At 35.0% G+C, this 16,927-nt stretch overlaps 1 long non-coding RNA gene across 1 annotated transcript; it reads left to right on the forward strand.

Annotated features, from left to right (window-relative positions):
• The first annotated feature begins 14,965 nt into the window (after positions 1–14,965).
• LOC122315044 lies at positions 14,966–16,155 on the forward strand. The gene is made up of 3 exons (XR_006243936.1): positions 14,966–15,079; positions 15,465–15,573; positions 15,900–16,155. It is a non-coding gene; the product is annotated as an uncharacterized LOC122315044 (long non-coding RNA).
• Positions 16,156–16,927: the final 772 nt, after the last annotated feature.

Here is a 16,927-nt window from a genome sequence, read left to right on the forward strand (position 1 = left end):
TTTCCATATGTTCGTACATGGGAGTTGGGGGCGTCACATCAAGAGGAGGAGGATGTCAACCATTTTAGTTCAATGAATCAAAATGATAGTGGTTTGGTGAATCAATTGCATAGAGAGGATGAAGAACCACATAATATGGTTAATGAGTTACCTATACCACACCATGCCTATCCTAGTGAAGCCAAACATACTTTTATTGATGATGATGATGGCGATAGTGACGAATTAGAGGATGATTTCATCAATGACCACTTGTTTGGAAATGAGGAAGACCTTCAATCAAATTCAAAAACAGACTCCTCTGACTATTGTATGTTCCTATGATTACTATTCAACTTGAATAATAGACATCTAAACAAATTCATATGCTCTTGAAACAAGTCCAACTATCTGAATAGATGGATGTGCACTTAGAAGTTTAAACTGGCCTTATTGCATAGGACTAGGTATCATAAATCATCAGCTTATTAGGTTTTGCATAATATTTCCATCGAACAAATTATTGTGTGCCATATTTATGCTACTCTATGTTTACAATTCCTATATCAAAGTCCTAAAAATGGTGTGCATCTAGGCATGTCCCATGTATGAGTTATGAGGTATTTGTGACCATTAGTGAGATATTTTTGTACATTTTCATCATAGAGTGAAGCAAATAATATTGGGCTTAGAACTTAAAGTGCATCTTAAAGGAAGAAAAGAGTTGGATGTCATAAAGGTTTGGAAATATCTACAGCTTGGTACTTCCCTATGATTTACATCTATGTAAACTTGATTATTAGTGGTTGTGCTCGCCTGAAAGTAGGAAGTGTATGGCGAGTAACTGGGAATAACTTTGCAAACCCCCATTTTCTATCTATATGGTACATAGGTTTTGTAAACTCAGTCAAGCTATAACTCTGCAAATCCCATTTTCTATCTCTACTTGTTAGCCTTTTGAAGTTCAATTTGGGTTTATGCCATTGAAGAACCTATTCTCCTAATTATTAATATGTATTTTTTTGCTTATTTATATTTGATGTTGGTTCTTAAATTTTAGTTTCATTAAATTCACGTGTCTAGTCATTGAAATCTTGATGTGTTGCTTTCAAGGTTTCATGCTAAACATGGATCTTATTGATATTGTATCATTAACATCTACTTGTTTACTTTAATAAATTGCCACTTTCGATATATGGTGGTATCTATCAATAGCAATTACAAGTTATTTTGACTTTTTCAAAAATCAATATGGTTGAAGATGCTAGAAAATGGAGATTTAAGCATAAAAAGCATTAACTCATTGGGTTTAAAAATAAGTAACTTGTTGTATTTGAAGTGAAGATATAATCTAAGATTAAGTAGCCTCTACATTGCAAACCTCATTACTTGAACAAATAGATAATGCATTATGAAGGCAATGTACATGGATATTTCATGGGGAGGAGGAGACAACATTGTATGTCAGTGACGATGATATTGGTGAAGAGATTATACCAGAAGATGATTACATAGATGACAAGCAGCATATGTTGGATGACATCCGGTCCAGCACCTTTGTTGATGTGCCCCAAGACAACACTGTTCCAAATAGGCCACCAATACCTGAAGATTCACCAGCAACTACTTTTGACAAGCTACTGGAGGATGCCCTACATCCTCTTTTCGACGAGTGTACAAAATTTACAAAGTTGTCATTCATTATCAAGTTATTACACATCAAATCAATCAGTGGATGGTCAATTAAGTCATTTAACATGCTCCTTGATCTGTTGCGGTCTTCCTTTCCTGATGTTCTCTTGCCACAATTATATGAGGAGTCAAGGTCTTTGGAGTGCGAGTTAGGTTTCAATTACCACAAAATCCATGCGTGCCCTAACGACTGCATCTTATTCTAGAAGGAAAATGTTGTTCTTATACCCTGTATGTAAGGCTTCGAGGTGGATGTCAAATACACACAGATCACGCGTTATATCTCAAAAAGTGTTGTGCCATTTTCCATTGAAACCGAGATTGCAGTATCTCTTTATGTCTACAAAGATAGCAGTTGATATGAGATGGCATAAAAAGCAACGAGCGATAGAAGACATTATTATGAGAAATCTGGTTGACTCTGAGTGTTGGAAGGAATTTGATGAACATCATAGTTGGTTCACTACAGATCCTTACAATGTTAGGCTTGGACTGGCAAGTGACGACTTCACTCCCTTCAACAACTTGGCTAAACCTCATAGCATTTGGCTAATGATCCTTGTCCCGTATAACTTGATGTCATGGTCATGCATGAAAAACCAATTTTTTTGACATCTTTGATTATTCTTGGCCCAAAGTCACCAAGGAATGAGATCGATATTTACTTGCAGCTATTGCTTAATGAACTGCTTGAATTTTGGAAATATGGGATACCTATATATGATGCATCAACTAAGGAGACGTTTATGTTGCATGCTGCATTGTTGTGGACGATCAATGAGTTTCCTGTCTACGGCAATCTCTCTGGCTAGTCAACAAAGGGAAAATTAGCTTGTCTGTCTTGTAATGCCGACATAGACTCCAATTGGTTGAAATATAGTCGAAAACATTGTTATATGAGACACCAACATTTCTTACCACCAGATCACATTTGAAGAAGGAGGAAATGGTTGTTCAATGGTAAAAAAGATCATCGCATGCCACCAAGGGATATAGGGGGATACAATATTCAAACTCAATTGCAGCTGATTGGGAATGTTCAGTTTGGCAAATCTCGTAGGAAGAGAAAACGTACTGCTAAAGAGCTGAACTAGACAAAGTGTAGCATATTCTTCACGTTATCTTATTCATACTTCGGCATGATTTAGATATTATGCATATTGAGAAGAATATTGCCGAAAACATCTTATTCACTTTAATGAACAGTCCAGGAAAAAACTAAGGATAATATCAATTCAAGGTATGACCTGGAGATATTGGCTATAGAAAAGAATTATATTTGAGGCATGAAGGTGATCGTGTAACAATGCCACATGCACTATACGAGATAAAAGGAGAAAATTTTGTGAGTGGCTGTCCGATATCAAATTTCTAGATGGGTTCTCTTCCAATATCTTGAACTGTGTTTCTCTATGTGATTGCAAAATCACTGGGTTGAAAAGCCACAACTGTCATGTTTTCCTTCAAAGACTACTCCCAATTGCTACTAAGGGGGTTTTAAGAAGTGACATTACCTTGGCTTTGATTGAACTTTGCACTTTCTTCAAAGATTTGTGTGCTCAAACACTGGATCTGATTCACCTATCCTAGCTCCAAACTGATATCATCACCATTCTAAACAAACTGGAGATGATATTCCCTCCCTCATTTTTTGATGTCATGGTCCACCTAACTATCCATTTACCTCGTGAAGCCATACTTGGGGGTCCAGTACAATATAGGTAGATGTATCCATTTGAGAGATATCTCAGCAAATTTAAGCGGTATGTTAAGAATAAAGCCCGACCAAAAGGTTCAATAACCGATGTGTACATTCACACTAAATGCCTAACATTTTGCTCCATATACCTCCAAGATGTTGAGACAAAGTTCAATCGAGCGGACCGCAACATTGATGCTAACGAAGAGGAAACTATAGATGGATTCAGAATTTTCAACCAAAAAGTTCATCCCTTGGGTATACCTTCTAATGTGCAAATTAGAATATAAACTCTTTAAAGCAGCTATCTGGTATGTGCTCAACAATTGTCGAGAGACTGGATCCTATATATAGTAAGTATCAATGAGTTTGCTTAAAAATCTACTTCTATTCAAACTTAACAAATTTTTATATATGCAATGCCCATAACGTCAAATATTTTGCTTTGCGATTCCATGCTCCAAATGTAGGGAACACTACGAGAAATGTAAGGTGCAACACCCGAATTGCATTGATCGCATGCATTAAACTGACTTTCCAACTTGGTTCAAGCACCGTGTAAATTCTTCTCCATCCTTATCGACGTTGAAATATTATAGATTTTCTTGATATGTTTTGAAATGATGAAAATATACATTGTAAATTTTCAAAAATTTTAGTATAGATCCAAGAACATCATACCAAGAATCCACTTAATGTGTCCTCTAATCTATATGCGTTAGGTTGCGGGCTTGACCGTTGGGTTGCATCATATGATGCTTGCATAATAAATGAAAAAATGTTTCATGTGAAGCAGCGTGAAGTTCGCTAGCGTACAGAATATTCTGGGGTGTTGGTAATTGGGGACAAGGCCACAAATAACGCAAACTTTTATGGTGTTATTAATAATATCATGGAGTTATGCTACATGGAGTGGCGTCGGGTGTACCTATTTGAATGTGATTGATTTGACGTTGGTAATTGAAAATGAGGGGTGCGAGTGGATGACCATATGATTAGTGTCAACATGAACAAGACTTAGTATAAGGATCAACCATTCGTGTTGGCGAGTCAGGCTGATCAATATTTCTACATAAAAGATTTAAGGGCTAAAGGGAATTGAGGTGTTGTGTAGAACTATACAAATAGGGATGTATACAACATTCTGTCAGTGTCGAGAATTCTGGAAGATATTAACGATGGTAAATCAAGTATTAATGAGGCCGATCAAGAAAATGAGTCATCATATTATTATGAACTAGTGCAGTGTGATAATACAGATCCAGTGTCAACTCCACTGGATAGGCTTGATATACCACCTAGCCATATTGATGCACGAGAAGTCATGGATGTGGATGGTCAATTCATAGATTCATCCGGCTTTATTAATGATGACATGATTACTTCTAGTTTTGGAGATGCGTATAGTGAGAGGGAATATTTAGATGAGGAGGACCTATCAACAGACGAAAAGTCTATGTCAAATTTATAATTGCAAGCCAGAAACTTTGTTGAATTAAGGTTGACACAATAGATTACCTATTCGAAATTGGTACCAGTACACAGACAGTTCAATATGAGAATTTATGAAATACCTTTTTTGATTTATTTATTAAAACCATTAATATAATTTTTTATAAATGGACTTAACTAATATTTAGAAGATAACATTTATTTTTCATATATTTTTTTCCTCTAAAATTATTTGACTTTTGATGTGTATGATATTATTATTGCTCAGGTGAGGGAAAAACAATATTGCGTTGCATTAAGGCTTCACTGCACAAACAAGTTTTGCTTTCTCCTAACTTGAACAATTTATCATGCAATCACATCTTCAAGTTGGAGGCATAAGGAGCACTATTAATTATCAAGGTATATAATTTAGATTAAGTTATTCCTTTGTCTATATTATGCTCATAATGTAAGGGTCAGTCTACCCAAAAGTAATTGAAAATGGCAGATAATTGATCTTTTTTCGAACCTTGTCTATGATTTTGAGATTATTATGTGGAATGGACCTAACGTTTATTACAATGTTATTAACTCATACACACACAGGTGACCAAGCGGGACCCAATTCTAGAGGCAGATGGCCGGAGACTCCAGGGTATTGTGCAAGGCGCCATGTACTGTACTCGGCACACCACAACCGACCACGGGGAGCGAAAACCTCCTCATATCACAACACTGAGGAGTGTAATCAATCCTCCTCAAATGACTCCACATAGCCCCCAAGTCCCTCATCATCCATCAACCCAATTCCCACATCAGTGCCTATAGGAGAACCCTCATCAGTGCAGGAATAGTTACCTACTAAAGAACACATAAGATTGGAAGACTCTAGTATACCACAAACTGGTGTGTGTTTTTCCAATACATGTGTTGACCTATTTATATGTGTTTGTAAGTGTAAAGATACTTTATAATTACATACACTAATCTAGTGAATTTTGAAATACAATTGCGGATGCCCCCACGGAACCCATAGTAACACAGCAACAGAAAAAATGAACTCATGGGCCTGCTCGATGCATCAAGTTTGAGAATGTGAGGAAGCAAGAGAAAGTGTTTTTAAAGATAAACGAGAAGATGAACCTGTGTTGTGAACACGCTTCTATGTTCACGACACGAGTATCATGGATTATTAAATAATATTGTGACATGAGTTATGCGAAATGGACTAATGTCCCACAAGCCATGAAAGAGGAGCTCATTGACTGTGTTTGGGTAAGTTATTGGGTTAGTTAATTTCGATTGTTTGGAAGTGGTTTGTGTAGTATAATTGTTGCCCAAATAACGGGATGGCACATAATTATAGTCTGACTTCGTGTTCGATTGGGAATGCAAAAACCACCAATTGACAGAGACAAAGGCACTCCGTAAGCACTTCAACTCCTTCTATCATGACTTGCACAAGATTTATCAATCATATGGAAGCTATGAAAAAGCGTTAGCTAATGGGACAAGCTTTGTGGATTTCTTTATATGGGTCAAGTTGTGTGGCAGGTGAGGCAGTGATACCTTTAAGGTATATATGCTATTTCTCAAATTAAACCATAAATACTTCCATTTAATATGTTTAAATGTTGTTGTAGCAAATCCGGTTGTTTATTATAGCTAACATTGGAGGTATAAGGATGCCTCCCAATTTCTTTTCATTTCGATAGACTTGTCCAAATTCTGAACTCATAAGCCACAGTAAATATTGTCCTCTACATGTGAAATGAATTTCCATATGTTTTTGTGATAGTATTACCTTACTACTGGGTAGTGGTTAATTTCAATGATTTTAAGCTTAAAATGCACATGTCAACCACAATAAACTTTTCCGACCGAAAAATATGTTCTTATACTTATTGCTCACACATGTAGAGTGCTAAGAATGGAAATTTAGTTGAATTCTATAAGGAGACGAGTTGATCGAAGAAGAAGAATAAGTTTGAGATACATGCTACAAAAGATACTTACATGAGTAGTACACTTACAGTCACTGTGATCTATGTTTCTTTCTGATAATAATAAATGCATACATAGTACATGCCTAGATTGTTAATAATCGTTGTTTTGTCAATGTGCAGAAAGAGATGTAAGTTAGGTTGGATGGCCAATGAAGTGATGAGGCAACAGCGACTGTCTTTAGAGAGGTCCTTGGCCGTCGACTTGGATATGTGTGAGGACTCAGGGAAATGGTCATCCCCGAGTCAAGTAGACAATGTGACTAACTTAAAATGCAATGCTACCTGTCTGAGATTGAAAGACACAAGAAAGATGCTGAACAGCATAAGAAAGATGCTGAAAGTATAAGAGTCAGCTAGATGAAATGAGATCAGAGATGTGGGCTCTTAGGGAGCATCAAATTCAGACTGACAGAATGCTTCAGGCTTTCTTTAGGGATCATCCGTCATTCACTGAATCATATCGACAGACTCAGTGTAATGATTCCCTCGACCCATAAGGGGGGGTCCTACGTTTTTTGGCCTTTTGGGTGGTTTTTTTGTTAGTCAATATGATAGTTGGGCAATATATATATATATATATATATATTACTATATATATATATAAAGAGATCTATGTCAACGTCGGGGAGATAAACAAGTTTAGGCCTAACATCCTCTTTCTGAGAAGTTTTTGAGCATATCTTTAGACTCCATAATTGAACCAATTTATTCGATGGTTCCGCTTCCTCATTGCCATGCAATTTCGAAAGATTTCAAAACCAAGAGGTAAGCACTGTCTAAATACAAATCTTCAATTGGCCAAGTTGGCTACAACCCTAGTTTTAAGGCTACCAGAATTTGCTTAAGATAATTAATTTTAAGTATATTTGCAGTTTCTCCAAAGGGCTCTTCTTAAGTTAAAGGGTGAAGCAGATATTCAAACCTGTTAAGAAGCCAGGTTTTTTGCTTTTTCCTGTTCCTAAAACCCTGACTCTTGACTTATTCATCATGTTTTTCCCTTGTATTGTTGACTTTTAATTTATAGATAACTCACTATAATTTGTTATAGAGTAATTCGAGAGCAAACCCTCAAAGATACTTTGAGACATGTGCATATGCACAAGGTAAAAGATCTACAAGGAACTTATTAATTTTTTTTCTTCCAATTTGAAGCCATGATCTATATAATATATCCTAAATCCTATGAAACGTATAATGCAACAGAAAGTTTTAGAGCAAACTGCAATTCTTCTGTTGCATCTCCGACAACTACAGAGGTATGTTAAGTCATGATGATTGTCATAGACCATGCCATTAAGAAAGAAAGATGAATATGTTAAAAGAATCTGCAAGGAGACTTCAATTTAGAATGAGAATGGACTAAAATACCGCAATAATTTTACATTACTAGTTTGGAGAGAAATAAAAAAGTGAACTTAATTTCTTGCTAATGTGATTAGGTACAAGTACTACCTCAAAACAGTTCAAGTGTTAGTGGTATCATGCCAGAAAATCCAACATATATGTTAGGTTGGCTTCCTGAAAGAGACCCACAAGTCCAGATCCTGAATTTTTTGGATTCAAATGGCCTTCTTCTTCCTCTAAGGTGCTTATATTTTATTTGAATCTTAGGACTTTAATTTGTTCAATATCTCTGCTTTAAAGTGGACTTGCAGTAGTCAACTTTAAAGTATAAAGACAATCAAAGAAAATGAATGGCTCTTTGATTGGGAAAAAAAAATTAAAAACTTTCTGTGAGTGGGATGTTGTGCTGTGCTATTTGTTTAAAGGAAGGTTGTCTTTACTAGGTACAGTATTCTAATGTACACTGATCCATGAGATCCCAAGCCAAAAGCCATTTGTTGACAGTTTAGTGGGACCCTGTACCGTAATCAAAAAGCTTGAATGAACTTTCTCTTGACAAAAGATTGCAATCATGACCACTAATACTTACAGAGGACACAAGAGAAGAGTAACTTAAACTTATCCAATCCCCTTCAGTGTGCTGCAACCTCGCATTTTTCGCTTATTTTATTTTATCATTGTTGTTATTAACATTTCTATTTTCTATTTGTTTATCTTTAGTTATGCAATAGAAAATATTTATATTGTTACTTTTCTTTATCTGCCCTAATTATTCCTCTATCTTGGCTACTTCATCTGAAACATATTCCATATGAGAGCTATAAAAGAGGAGCTTGGTGACAATGATGATGACAAGGATGAAGTGGCTGCCTTGGAGAGAAAGACGCAAAGTGCAAGAATGCCTTCAAATATTTGGAAGCATGCACAGAGGGAGCTAAGGTATGATCTATGAAGAAATGTGTATAAAGAGGACTTCAGTACTTTTCTGACAAGGGACCAAATAATGTTACAGTGTGGCAATGAAAGTAGTGGATTCTTTTCAAGTCACTTCAGGTCACTCAAGGTACCACTTACTATGCAAGCATCATACTGAACAATTTAGTTGACTATATTGGTTGAGAACCTATAATTGTCAGTTACCTAAAGATTTCTTTTCAATAATTTTAGTTAATGGTTATGTTTAAATTTACATTGTTCACATCTGTTTCTCACTCAAGAAAGATTTGCCTACTTTCCTTTAGGAGTGCTACCCACACCATACGGTGCGGGGTAGCCCCCTCCCCGCACCCCGCCCCGCATGGTGTGGGGGTGGGGTTTTCCTCCCCGCCACCTGCCCCCGAATCCTCGGGGCGGGGTGAGGGGCAGATACTCAATCCGCCCCGCCTTATTTTCACTTCAAATATTAACTATATTTTGTTATTTTAAAAAATTATTTCTAAATTTAAAAGTGATAAAAAAAATATTTTTAGATCTAAATTGTAAATTTAAATTTTACAAATATGATTATAATTTAAAAATTATGTAATTTTTAAATTTGCTAATACATATTTTGTATAAGTTGTAGTGTAATAGTTTTTAAATTATAAAGTTTTTAAATTTGTTATTGCATAATTTGTGAACAAGTCTAACAAATTATAATATATATACACAATTTGTAAAATATAAATATATATTTATATATATAAACATATATTTATGTTTTTATATATATAAATATTTATGTTTATATATATAATATATATATAGGTAAGGGCGGGGCGGGGTTGGGCCCTCCCCGCCCCCTGCCCCCAGCCCCTGCTAGGGGAACTAGATGCGGGGTGGGCGCCCCCGCCCCGGCCCATGCGGGGCGGTGTATCCCGCCCCGTCGTGCGGAGGTGGGGTGAACGGGGGCGGGGTAGCGGGGTGCGAGACCCCGCTGCACACCCCTACTTTCCTTGGGATGGTTTGGGAAGCTTGATTTAGTAATTGATATTTTTTAAGGGATCTTGAGTTTTTAAAATATCATAAGATACCATATCTAAAGGACCAAAGATGGTACGCAAATTTCGAATCTCTATGTTCTTAGATTTAATATTTCTAGGTTGTTTCATTTGATTCTTATATATTTTGTTGCAGTAGTTGTTGTTTCTCATTAAATTTTTCTTCACGATGGCAATACATGTTAGGTGTGACGCCTCCAACTCCCACGTACGGACATGTGAAAATCGAGGCATCGGGGTGGTGACAACACGGATCACACATTCTATTGCCAAGTGCCACATGTGTATATATGTAACACGTATACAATAAAAATAACGCAGCGAATAATAAAATTCTTACAACTAAGTACCAGAATTTTGTCAAAGATAAATTCTCTTAAACACACGTAATAAAATATTACAAGTTCAAACATTGTATCAAATCCAAGTTACATAACATAAAAGCAAGTGAAATAATTTTCAGAAGTAACACAACTCCAATCAATACTCTAGTGAAGCTGCCTCCTCTAGCTCAACCTCTACATCAAAATTTATAGTACCAAAAATAATGTCGTAGGTAAGCACTAATCCAAACGTCATAAGATAAAAATATATTACATTCAACAATATGCATGAAAAGATGCCCAATGCACATGTCCCAAAAAAATTTATACTTTTCCACGCACGCCAAAAGTCATATTTGGTCCAAAAATAATTCCATTAAAACTAACGCCAACAATCACATTTGACCCAAAAATAATTCCACGACTTCATAACAAGCGATGTCCAGTTCTGCATCCAGCGTGTATGTAGTCAAGCATCCCCTAGCTTTCACTAGTAGAGGGGCCACGGAGTCGGTACGAGAGCGTTACCATCCTACCCGCTCTTGTTGTCGCCCAGCAACAACCTAGGGAACGTCACTAAGTATATTAAGCTCCCAAGTGACCAGACAAGCTCCATCGAGATAATACCACATCTCAACTTGGGATCATGATACACACGCACCTAAAAATTCATTTATGAGTTTTCATAATTCAACACATGTACATGTATGCCATTATACGAAAAATTCAATTTTTCCTTTTTTAAACATAAACATGAATGGAGCATACAATGCACACATCAAGACCATATTATCCAACAAATCTCAACATCAACAACAAATAATTAACTCCTTCCTCAAATTCATCTGACCCCCGACTCCTCAGACTCAGTCTAAAATAACCAACTAGTCACAGTTTATTGTAAAAGCAATAATATATTTAAATATAAAATGAAGTTTGAAAAATACTTATAACGTTTTTAAAAGCAAATATTTCTGAGATCAAATACTCGATAAACTCTTAAAGCTAACTTGAGAATAATTTAGCAAAAATTACAATTTTTGGGATTAAAATGAGTTTAAAAAATAAAGGGATTTAAAGTGAAATTTTCAAAAATAAGGGAGCTGATTTTATTGAAATAAAATGGTAAGTGATAACTGGAAGTAGGGGTGTAACCGGTCCAGTTCGGTCCGGTTTTAGACGAAATTTAGGACCGAACCGGTATGTACCGATTTTATATTTTTCAAAACTGATTACGCACCAGTTACCATCCTAAACCGGTACTCCGGTTTTACCGGTTTTCGGTCCGATTTCACCAATTTTAATGTACTATATTATACATTATATAATATAATATATTATAGTATATATATAATACTATAGTGATAATATATTATAGTATATTATAATATATATTATAGACTATAATGATATAGTATAATATATAATATAATGATATATTATAATATATAGTGATATAGTCTTAGTATAATTATTAATATACACTATAGAATATTAGTATAACTATTAATACAATAAGCAAAATGATATAAGATTTTAAAATTTAATATTATATTCATTAGTAATTTATCATATAATACAAAACTATTTTATATATAATTATATATTATATATAAATATTATATACAATATAAAAAATTAAAAATATATATATAAATCGGTCCGGTCCGATTTTAACAATAAGAAAAATTGAAACCAGACCGATTTTAACTGATTTTAAAAAAACTAAAATCAATACTGGACCGAACCAACCTTTAAACCGGACTTTAAATCAAACTGATGCCACTGGTTTGATCCGGTCCGATTTACCGGTCTTTCTATTTTTTTTTTTTAACCCCTAACTGTAAGTGTAGCTCATGGCCAGAACCGAAAATCTACGAGAGCTGAAAATGAAGCTCATGGTTTTATGGGCAAAACAGGGGCACGGATTTATGGTCAAACCAGAACACGGACAAACCAAAATAAATAGAAAAGCAAGGGGATTTCCCAAGCATAAAACCGAAAATACCAAAGGAATTAACAAGAGAGAAAAGGACATGGAGGCTTCACGGTTTGGGATCCAAAATAGGGTCACGGGTTGCTCAAAACCGGAGCACGGTTTAGCCAAAAATAGAACAAAAGTGAGTCTAAAACTACAGAAAATTACAAGGGATGTCTCACTACCAAGCACACGAAATTTATAGAGGCAAAGAGAGGGGAAACCGAGCAAGAAATGAAGCCAAAAAACAGAGTATATTTTTCGGCACAAAACTGGGCAAATCCAACTTCAAAGAACACGCTAATGGGTCCCAATCAACAGAAAAACAACGAGGATCAAGCCACAAACTAGGACCCGAAAATATAAGATGAAAATGAGAGAAAATCGAGCATGAATTATAGAGCTAAAAACAGGGACAAGACCCACGGTTTCACCTGCAAAAATAGAGAGAAACAGATGAAATAAAATGAAGAGGAAGAAGAAGATGCACGGCAAGAGAAGAAGAAATAAATGGAGAAGAAGAGATGCAGCTGACCGTGCGACAATGAGCTGAAAATGAGGCTAAAACTGAAACTGAAACTGAAAAAGAAGAAGGAGAAGGGGAGTGGTCGGCGCAGGGAGAAAAGAAGAAGAAGTGAAGCAATCCTATGGGCTTTCAAACGGCATCGTTTTGGATGGGAAGGGCTGAGCTTCACGGGCTGGGCCAAATCTGGATGGGCTTGGGCTCAAAATCTAGCAAACTAACACTAAAACAAACCCACTTTGAAAAAATAAGCTTGCAAGAAAGTAAAGAGGCGCATTAAAATAATTAAAATTTAAATAAAAATACTACAACTGAATATTAAAAAAATAAAATATTTAAAACTCAATTATAGAATATTTTAAATTAATGAGAAATTTAAATGTAAAATAATAATTAATAACAAGAAAGCATATTAAAATAATCTACATAACTTAAAATCATAAAATGAACCTAACGTATAATACATTAAATTTAAAAAATAAAAATTTATAAACTATAATAAATAAAATAATCATTTAATAAAAATACACGTAAAAAGGGATATCATATTAAGATTTTTTATTTATTTCAAAGACTCCCAGGTTTTGGATTTAGGTGCGTTTCCTTTGGGGCTTTCTTCATTTATTTGTTTGGACTTTTGATTTGTTCTTTAATTGAATATAAATGAACGATTTGATTTTTTTTTTTTTTTTCATGAGTAAAAAAGGGATTAGCCGATCTAATCCGGATTAATTAAAGCTCGAATGTTTGGGAAAAAGTTATAATCAATAAGTCCCTTACTTTTGTTCTGTAACTTGAATTTTTTAACTTTCTATTGGAGATGATCGGGTAAATTACACGAGATGTATGCTTGAGACCACACTTGGGGTTACGGTGTTATTTGTACGCTGAATGTTCTGGGTCCTCTGATTTCACAGCCATGTGATTGGAATTGATTAGATGATTTGGGCCGTGGTAGCATCAGAGTTCTTTCTTGATCAACGATAGCTGAGAATTATCTTCCGTGCATGCAAGATACTTGAAAACATTGAGTTTGGAGTGTCATTCTTTGATTTCTTCTTCTACCAACTGAAGAAATCTTTTATGAATGGTTTAAATTATCTTGTCATTGTTGGTCTAGCCCTTTTTTTATAGATAAGATTAAAATAGATTAAGACAAGTTAAATAGATAAGAATTCTTTTTTTATAGCCCTTTTTTATCGATAAAAAAATTTATAAGAAAATTTTATTAAGACAAGTAAATAGGCATAGCCCAAGTGTATAGCAATATTCTAAAGCTTAGAGACTCATCCTATGAAATGGGAAGCAATTTAGATATAGTAGGATTCTTCTTTAGGTGTGTGATGGTTTTAGAGAAATTTACCGTTAGCTAGCTTTACTTTTGTGAGATCCATCGTAATTTTAGAACTATTTACAGCCATTACCTTTGAATAGATCTCTGAATTTGTTATTTATAATTTTTTTCTATTTTTCCATATAGAAAGAACTTTATGCGGCACTTACATGATAGTTTTCCACTCTATGTATAATGGAGTGGTATAGTGTTTCTTATTCTCTCTGTCTCTCTCTTTTTTTTTTTTTAACTTGTTAATTTACACAAAGCCAATAGATATTGAGTTCATGATCTCATCCTCCGCTCCGTACTTTATGGGAGCAGGAATGCTGCTCAAATTTTATTTCCCACGAAACTTTACTCCCATGGTCAATTTTGCTTTTGAACAAAGCTCTGGGATATCATAATTCCAGCATGACTTTGAATCGTAATATTCCAGTCATTTGTTGGACTGCAAATGATTATTTGGTGTTTCCTGAGTTTTTTAAAAAATTTTCTCGAACATCTTATCAATTCATTGAATGTACTAAACTTGCTTTGCTTGGATTATTCTGCAGTCTTCACTTGCAGCTACTAGAGCTGACAATTTTTACTATCCTCCGGAATGGACCCCAAGCCAGGTATACTTTAATAGTAGTTGCTCTATATCATTATTAGATAGCTTTTGATGCATGAGTTTTTTAAATTCTCACAGCTGTTCCTCTTTCAGGGTTCTTTGAACAAGTTTCATGGTCAACATGCGTTGTGAGAGAGGGCAAGGAAAATAGACCAAGGCATATCGATTATAAGGTGATGCATTTTCTCAAGTTTCCGATGGCATGCCTGTCTCAAAAGCTTAAATTTGTAAAGATATGTATATGATTTACTGACTTGTAAACTTTGTCTGATAATGGAAAAGGGGAAACCCCGACAGCCTAGAATTTGCTTGCCACCATCTTCTCTTTAAAGGTCTTTCTAGGCTTAACCCTCTGTTTGAAACTGGTGTTTGACAACAAGAGTTTCGCCTCCCACCCTTTTCTCTTTGCAGGCCTTTCTAGGCTTAAGATTTTCTATATCAGACTGGGGCTCTTTTTCCTTGATCTCTGTCTCTTTCATCTCTTTATTAAGTTTTATCTTTTGTTTTTCTTCTCTCTTTATTTTGCCAACTCTCAATTGCTTTTTCCCTTGCTTTCAGGTTTGAGATGCCCTTTAATATATGGTGTGGTGGATGCAATTCTATGATTGCTAAGTATGTTAGGTTCAATGCAGAGAAAAAGCAAGTGGGAAATTATTATTCGACAAAGGTATCTTTTGCAATTGATCGTGGGCACTTCTCTCTGATATAGGAATGCAAGGACTGTGGACAGATTAAGGATTATGTTCAGTGATGGATTTTATTTTGAAGATGAAAGCAAACAAATAGACACATGATTACTTTTCATCATATTCTACTGATATGCATCTTGTCCAATTTTATCGATCTATCTCGACAAGCAAGTTTATTTTTTATTGTGAATTAGTGTTCACTATCTTCTGGTCACGGTGTAAGCTCATGAGAAAGCTAACTTTTTGGTGTTTCCGAATAGTTCTATTTTCAATTGACACTGGATATCCTTTTTGAGTCTATCAGATATGGAGGTTTGCAATGAAGTTTGCATGATGTAAGCATGAGATTGTTATTCAGACAGATCCAAAAAATTGCGAGTATGTGATCATCAGTGGGGCCCAAAAGAAGACTGAGGACTTCGATATTGAGGATGCAGAGACCTTTGAACTTCCTGCAGATGAAGGTTGGTTTGGAATCTTTTTCTCCCTGTTATTTATTTATTTATTTTTAATATAAAGCGTTCAAAGTAAATTGCATTTTTATGGAACCCATTGTTATGCACTTCTGATTCCTAGGTAGACCATAAATGGTTTTTAAATTCCTAAGCTGGGCAAGATTTGATGGGTGGAACTAGATTGCTTGATTTTCTTCTAAACTGTATTGTACTTTATAGTAGAGATAATTGTTGAAAATCTCAATTGGAACTGTTTTTTCTATGATGCTAGCTTCAATGTCCAATTTATTAACTGTCTTTCAAAATAGTAAAAAAAAAAAAAAAATTTATATTTCATGTCATTGTAAAGTAACTCACCTACTTTAGTAATAGTTAGCCATTTCACTCTTACATTAGGCATTGGACAATATAGATGTTCTGACCTCATGAAAAAGATCATAAGAGTAATGGACCAACGGGATGATATGGCCATTCAAGCTTGGGCAACACAGCAGTAACGTCAGTTTTCTATCTTCGTGTTAGCCACATTTCTTAATCAAATGTGAAATGTAGAACTGTGGGTGTCAATGTCAATGAAAAGTCCCACTTAAATAGAGGTGTGGAACTTGGTAGCAGTTATTTTAGTTATAGTAGAGTCTTCAAATCTATTATAATAGTGATGCTTATTATTTAATTAGTAGCTCAGCTTGTACTTGATATGATCAGTATAATGCACCACCCAGTGTATAAATATATATGAGCTTGGTTGAATTGACATTCTAAGGAAATAACTGAATTGGATTGAATGGTCTCAGATATATTTGTTGATGCATGGATAATTAGTTGATCATGTGAATTAGGTACATTTGAATGAGACCCAGTAAGAAAACTGGGTTAT

This window comes from Carya illinoinensis, chromosome 7, assembly GCF_018687715.1.
Source record: "Carya illinoinensis cultivar Pawnee chromosome 7, C.illinoinensisPawnee_v1, whole genome shotgun sequence".
Lineage (NCBI taxonomy): Eukaryota > Viridiplantae > Streptophyta > Magnoliopsida > Fagales > Juglandaceae > Carya > Carya illinoinensis.